At 50.0% G+C, this 7,500-nt stretch overlaps 1 non-coding gene across 1 annotated transcript; it reads left to right on the top strand.

Annotated features, from left to right (window-relative positions):
* The first annotated feature begins 6,103 nt into the window (after nt 1–6,103).
* On the top strand, nt 6,104–6,258 carry LOC143176834 (5.8S ribosomal RNA). Its single transcript, XR_013001340.1, has one exon. It is a non-coding gene; the product is annotated as a 5.8S ribosomal RNA (ribosomal RNA).
* The last annotated feature ends 1,242 nt before the right edge of the window (nt 6,259–7,500 follow it).

Below are 7,500 nucleotides of genomic sequence, written 5' to 3' on the forward strand. Positions count from 1 at the left end.
GTAGGAAAAGACGCGATGAACCACGATTTCCGTGCGTCTTACGTCTCTCGACGATGGGACGATCCACGCGAAGAGTTGTTACGTGCTCGCGCGAGGTGCGATAGCGTCGATTCGCTTTTCTGTACGGGGAGAAATAGAACGATGAGCTGACTTATCGGGTCTTCGTTGGAATTACCGTCGCTGGCATTGTAAACTCCAGATGACCTTGTGATTCCTTCGTCGGGCACTGGTAAAGGGTGGCGATGATTCGTTCTATAATAGAAATACCCGTCGTAGCGTTTCGGCCTAGTCACCCGCCACGAAACACTCTCTCGTCGTGGAATCCCCGCGTCGGAGAGTAAAACGCCGAAGGCTTACTTATGAAACTTACGTCTCTCGACGATGGGACGATCCACGCGAAGAGTTGTTACGTGCACGCGTATGGTGCGATTGCGTCGATTCGCTTTTCTGTACGGGGAGCAATAGAACGTTGAGTTGACTTATCGGGTCTTCGTTGGAATTACCGTCGCTGGCATTGTAAACTCCAGATGACCTTGTGATTCCTTCGTCGGGCACTGGTAAAGGGTGGCGATGATGCGTTCTATAATAGAAATACCCGTCGTAGCGTTTCTTCCGAGTCAACCCGCTCACGAAACACTCTCTCGTCGTGGAATCCCCGCGTCGGAGAGTAAAACGCGAATTCATAGTATGGAAACTTACGTCTCTCGACGATGGGACGATCCACGCGAAGAGTTGTTACGTGCACGCGTATGGTGCGATTGCGTCGATTCGCTTTTCTGTACGGGGAGTAATAGAACGTTGAGTTGACTTATCGGGTCTTCGTTGGAATTACCGTCGCTGGCATTGTAAACTCCAGATGACCTTGTGATTCCTTCGTCGGGCACTGGTAAAGGGTGGCGATGATGCGTTCTATAATAGAAATACCCGTCGTAGCGTTTCTTCCGAGTCAACCCGCTCACGAAACTCTCTCTCGTCGTGGAATCCCCGCGTCGGAGAGTAAAACGCGAATTCATACTATGAAAACTTACGTCTCTCGACGATGGGACGATCCACGCGAAGAGTTGTTTACGTGCACGCGTATGGTGCGATTGCGTCGATTCGCTTTTCTGTACGGGGAGAAATAGAACGTTGAGTTGACTTATCGGGTCTTCGTTGGAATTACCGTCGCTGGCATTGTAAACTCCAGATGACCTTGTGATTCCTTCGTCGGGCACTGGTAAAGGGTGGCGATGATGCGTTCTATAATAGAAATACCCGTCGTAGCGTTTCTTCGGAGTCAACCCGCTCACGAAACTCTCTCTCGTCGTGGAATCCCCGCGTCGGAGAGTAAAACGCGAATTCATACTATGAAAACTTACGTCTCTCGACGATGGGACGATCCACGCGAAGAGTTGTTTACGTGTACGCGTATGGTGCGATTGCGTCGATTCGCTTTTCTGTACGGGGAGAAATAGAACGTTGAGTTGACTTATCGGGTCTTCGTTGGAATTACCGTCGCTGGCATTGTAAACTCCAGATGACCTTGTGATTCCTTCGTCGGGCACTGGTAAAGGGTGGCGATGATGCGTTCTATAATAGAAATACCCGTCGTAGCGTTTCTTCCGAGTCAACCCGCTCACGAAACTCTCTCTCTCGTCGTGGAATCCCCGCGTCGGAGAGTAAAACGCCGAAGGCTTACTATGAAACTTACGTCTCTCGACGATGGGACGATCCACGCGAAGAGTTGTTACGTGCACGCGTATGGTGCGATTGCGTCGATTCGCTTTTCTGTACGGGGAGTAATAGAACGTTGAGTTGACTTATCGGGTCTTCGTTGGAATTACCGTCGCTGGCATTGTAAACTCCAGATGACCTTGTGATTCCTTCGTCGGGCACTGGTAAAGGGTGGCGATGATGCGTTCTATAATAGAAATACCCGTCGTAGCGTTTCTTCCGAGTCAACCCGCTCACGAAACTCTCTCTCGTCGTGGAATCCCCGCGTCGGAGAGTAAAACGCGAATTCATACTATGAAAACTTACGTCTCTCGACGATGGGACGATCCACGCGAAGAGTTGTTTACGTGCACGCGTATGGTGCGATTGCGTCGATTCGCTTTTCTGTACGGGGAGAAATAGAACGTTGAGTTGACTTATCGGGTCTTCGTTGGAATTACCGTCGCTGGCATTGTAAACTCCAGATGACCTTGTGATTCCTTCGTCGGGCACTGGTAAAGGGTGGCGATGATGCGTTCTATAATAGAAATACCCGTCGTAGCGTTTCTTCCGAGTCAACCCGCTCACGAAACTCTCTCTCGTCGTGGAATCCCCGCGTCGGAGAGTAAAACGCGAATTCATACTATGAAAACTTACGTCTCTCGACGATGGGACGATCCACGCGAAGAGTTGTTTACGTGCACGCGTATGGTGCGATTGCGTCGATTCGCTTTTCTGTACGGGGAGAGAAATAGAACGTTGAGTTGACTTATCGGGTCTTCGTTGGAATTACCGTCGCTGGCATTGTAAACTCCAGATGACCTTGTGATTCCTTCGTCGGGCACTGGTAAAGGGTGGCGATGATGCGTTCTATAATAGAAATACCCGTCGTAGCGTTTCTTCCGAGTCAACCCGCTCACGAAACTCTCTCTCGTCGTGGAATCCCCGCGTCGGAGGGTAAAACGCGATATATAATAGTATATGCCAGTGGTTCGCGCGCGTCGTCTCTGAGATACGCGGTCGACAGAGTTCCGAAAACACGTGATGTGCCACGATTTCCGTGCGTCTTACATCTTTCGACGATGGGACGATCCACGCGAAGAGAACGTTCGTGCTTGCGTGAGGTGCAACAGCGTCGATTCGCTTTTCTGTACGGGGAGAAATAGAACGTTGAGTTGACTTATCGGGTCTTCGTTGGAATTACCGTCGCTGGCATTGTAAACTCCAGATGACCTTGTGATTCCTTCGTCGGGCACTGGTAAAGGGTGGCGATGATTCGTTCTATAATAGTAATACCCGTCGTAGCGTTTCGACCGATGTCACCCGCCACGAATGTCTCTCTCGACGTGGAAACCCCGCGCCGAAGAGTAAACGCGAAGGCTTACCATACGAAAGAAAACGGTATTATACGCCTGTGGTATGTGCGTCTCGGCTCTGTGATACGCGATCGGCAGAGTTACAAAAAAACGTTGATGGGCCACGATTTCCGTGCGTCTTACATCTTTCGACGATGGGACGATCCACGCGAAGAGTAGTTACGTGCTCGCGCGAGGTGCGATAGCGTCGATTCGCTTTTCTGTACGGGGAGAAATAGAACGATGAGTTGACTTATCGGGTCTTCGTTGGAATTACCGTCGCTGGCATTGTAAACTCCAGATGACCTTGTGATTCCTTCGTCGGGCACTGGTAAAGGGTGGCGATGATTCGTTCTATAATAGAAATACCCGTCGTAGCGATTCGGCCGAGACACCCGCCACGAAACTCTCTCTCGTCGTGGAATCCCCATGTCGGAGAGTAAAACGCGAAGGCTAACTATATAAGAAACATATAGTATTATTTATGCCTGTGGTTCTCCGTTTGTCCTACTCTCAGATACGCGACTCGGAGAGTTACGAATAATCGTGATGGACCACGATTTCTGTACGTCTTACATCTTTCGACGATGGGACGATCCACGCGAAGAGATCATTCCTGCTTGCGTGAGGTGCGATAGCGCCGATTCGCTTTTCTGTACGGGGAGAAATAGAACGATGAGTTGACTTATCGGGTCTTCGTTGGAATTACCGTCGCTGGCATTGTAAACTCCAGATGACCTTGTGATTCCTTCGTCGGGCACTGGTAAAGGGTGGCGATGATTCGTTCTATAATAGAAATACCCGTCGTAGCGATTCGGCCGTGTCACCCGCCACGAAAATCTCTCTCGTCGTGGAATCCCCGCGTCGTAGAGTAAACGCGAAGGCTTGCTATAGAAGACTATAGTTTATACGCCTGTGGTTCACCGGTTGCCTGCTCTCCGGGGTACGCGATCGCGCAGGAGTTACGGAAGAACTTGATGGGCCACGATCTCCAAGCGGCTATATCTTTCGACGATGGGACGATTCACGCGAAGAGAACGTTCGTGCATGCGTGAGGTGCGATAGCGTTGATTCGCTTGTCTGTACGGGGAGAAATAGAACGATGAGTTGACTTATCGGGTCTTCGTTGGAATTACCGTCGCTGGCATTGTAAACTCCAGATGACCTTGTGATTCCTTCGTCGGGCACTGGTAAAGGGTGGCGATGATTCGTTCTATAATAGAAATACCCGTCGTAGCGTTTCGACCGATGTCACCCGCCACGAAATTCTCTCTCGTCGTGGAATCCCCGCGTCGGAGAGTAACCGCCGAAGGCTTGCTATAGAAGACTATAGTTTATACGCCTGTGGTTCACCGGTTGCCGGCTCTCCGGGGCACGCGATCGCGCGAAGGTTACGGAGGGACGTGAAGCGCCCGAGCAATGAAACGTCCGCAGGAGGAAACGAGCAACCGCCGAACATTGTTTCGCGACGTTTCCATAATGTATTGTCGTTTCGCTCGCATCCCGCTTCTTTCCCCTAGTTTCCTCGACGCGTAGTTTCGCAGCCTTAGTGGACGAATCATTCTCGATTCGAGGAAAGATATGCAGTGGGGCGTGCAATGAGCCCGCCAGAGACCACGATCTCCAATGCGTCTTTACATCTTTCGACGATGGGATGATCCACGCGAAGAGAACGTTCGTGCTTGCGCGAGGTGCGTTAGCGTCGATTCGCTTTTCTGTACGGGGAGAAATAGAACGATGAGTTGACTTATCGGGTCTTCGTTGGAATTACCGTCGCTGGCATTGTAAACTCCAGATGACCTTGTGATTCCTTCGTCGGGCACTGGTAAAGGGTGGCGATGATTCGTTCTATAATAGAAATACCCGTCGTAGCGATTCGGCCGAGTCACCCGCCACGAAACTGTCTCTCTTTCGTCGTGGAAACCCCGCGTCGGAGAGTAAAACGCGCGAAGGCTGTGACTGTAACATATATATATACAGTATACAATGCCTGTGGTTTTTGCGCGTGTCGGCTCTTCGGTATACGCGATCGGCCAGAGTTACGGAGGGACGGTGAAGCGCACGAGAAATTGAAACGGCCGCACGATTGGAACCGAGCAACCGTCGAACATTGTTTCGCGACGTTTCCATAATGCGTTTTCGTTTCGCTCGCATACCGCTTCTTTTCCCCTAGTCTCTGAGACGCGTTTTCGAGCCGTTCTTCTACTATCGATTCTCGTAGAGAGAAGGGACCGGGTAGTCTGGAAGTGGAACCCGCATCTTGCGTGTACCGTACACGGAATTGAGAGGACCGGCCGTGAAGCTCGTTTTAAAGCCGTGCGTCTGACACCCAACTCTTGCGCGCCAATTTCGCGGCAAGAGATAATATGGGACGATGACCGGCAAAGAGCCAGCTGTGAAGTCTGTTTTTTTAATCGAATCCGTGGACGTGTGTATGCCGTAGCGTCGCTCGTCGTGTTCGTTCATGGTCGTTCCGAGAGAAAGAACGAAAGCGGTAACGAAGGGACCGGCCGTGAAGCTCGTTTTAAAGCCGCGCGTCTGACACCCAACTCTTGCGCGCCAATTTCGCGGCAAGAGATAACATGGGACGAATGACCGGCAAAGAGCCAGCTGTGAAGTCTTTTTTCATTATTTGCTTTCAATCGATCGATCGGTACGATTCGTGCAACGTTTCGCGCGATGCGACGCGAAAACATGCGCGCAACAATAGATGCGTCTGATCGGAAGAACGCGAGGGTCGACTGCACGCGATGGATTCAGTATCGGGTAGGATACAAAATATATCCCCGTCGTTTCCACGCGTGCGAGTCTTCTGCGTCTTTCGCGGGTTTTTGAATGCACTATACGCCCGGAACGTCGAGAAATATATACATATTACTTGAACGTTTTTCGTCTCGAAAGGCTTCGGTGTCGTCTCCAAGGCGACGCCTGAATCTCCTTCGCGCGCTGGTCGGAGATTCAGGTATCAACTTTTATCTTCTCTTTGAAAGAAGAGAGATATTAGGTCGAACAAATGAGAATAAAATTATATATGTGAAATATAAAATTTATACGATTACCCTGAACGGTGGATCACTTGGCTCGTGGGTCGATGAAGAACGCAGCTAATTGCGCGTCAACGTGTGAACTGCAGGACACATGAACATCGACATTTCGAACGCACATTGCGGTCCACGGATACAATTCCTGGACCACGCCTGGCTGAGGGTCGTTTACGTACCATACACTGCTTGCGTAGCTCTGTCAAATCCCCGCCGTCGTTCACCTCTTCGGATCGAACGTTTTTTTACCGAAGGGCGCAAAGAACGTTTCTGAGTCGGGTTAAGAGAAGGATGCTACGTACGAGCGAACGATGGGTGTCTCGTCGGCGTTTGTCGCGGACACGCGAAAATTCTGTGAATTTCACGGACAGTGTACGTTCTAGTTGTTGCAAAACGATCGGAATCGTTTGTATGGACTCGCGTGAGTGTTCGCGGCGTCGTGCGTCGTTCAATTACGACCGCCCGCGGATACCGCTCCACTGCGATATGGATCTGAGCGACAACTTTTTCGGCTGTTCGTGAGATGAACGGTTTCGTGTGTTTAGAAAAATTTTTTTTCCCGCGCTCCCGACGTCACCTGAAATGATGCGTCAGAGGTGAAAGAAAATATTAAGAAGTCGAGAGAGAGAGAGACTACACACGTTTTATTCATATTTTGTATACCGTGCGTGAGACGGATGTGCACGACACGTCGTATGTCGGTATATTACCGACTGGCCCCAGGGAGATTGTTTTCTTCCTCTCTTACGAATGAGATGTACGTTTCGGAGGATCGTCGTTACCGAAACACACGGCAAAACGAGACTTCTCGCAGCAGAACCTTTATACACAATACACATCGACTCTTTTTACCCCGAGAGAGAGAGAAAAGGTGTATTTCTTTTTTTTATTTTTCGAATTCGACGCACGAACGCTTTGACGACTGGAGAAAAACACGGTGTGTGTTAAAATCGTGCGGGACGAGCATGCGTATTCGTAACGGGTCGAATAGTTCTTATTCCCCGTCGTCGCGTGTCCTCGCTGGACCACCACCGTGCGCTTCCGCCACGTTCAGTTGAATTTCGAAATATATATATATAAAAAGAATCACCATATACTCTCTTTCGGGAGGTGTATTTTTATCGGTTTCTGCTATAGAGAAGAGACGGAGATCGTGTTGTGAGGTGTAACGTTTCTGTATCCCCGTTTCGGAGGATCGTCGTTATCGGCGGAACACACGTCAAAACGAGACTTCTCGCAGAACCTTTATACACAATACACATCGACTCTTTTACCCCGAGAGAGAGAAAAGGTGTTTTTCTTTTTTTTTTATTTTTCGAATTCGACGCACGAACGCTTTGACGACTGGAGAAAAACACGGTGTGTGTTAAAATCGTGCGGGACGAGCATGCGTATTCGTAACGGGTCGAATA

This window comes from Nomia melanderi, unplaced genomic scaffold (genome assembly GCF_051020985.1).
Source record: "Nomia melanderi isolate GNS246 unplaced genomic scaffold, iyNomMela1 scaffold0901, whole genome shotgun sequence".
Lineage (NCBI taxonomy): Eukaryota > Metazoa > Arthropoda > Insecta > Hymenoptera > Halictidae > Nomia > Nomia melanderi.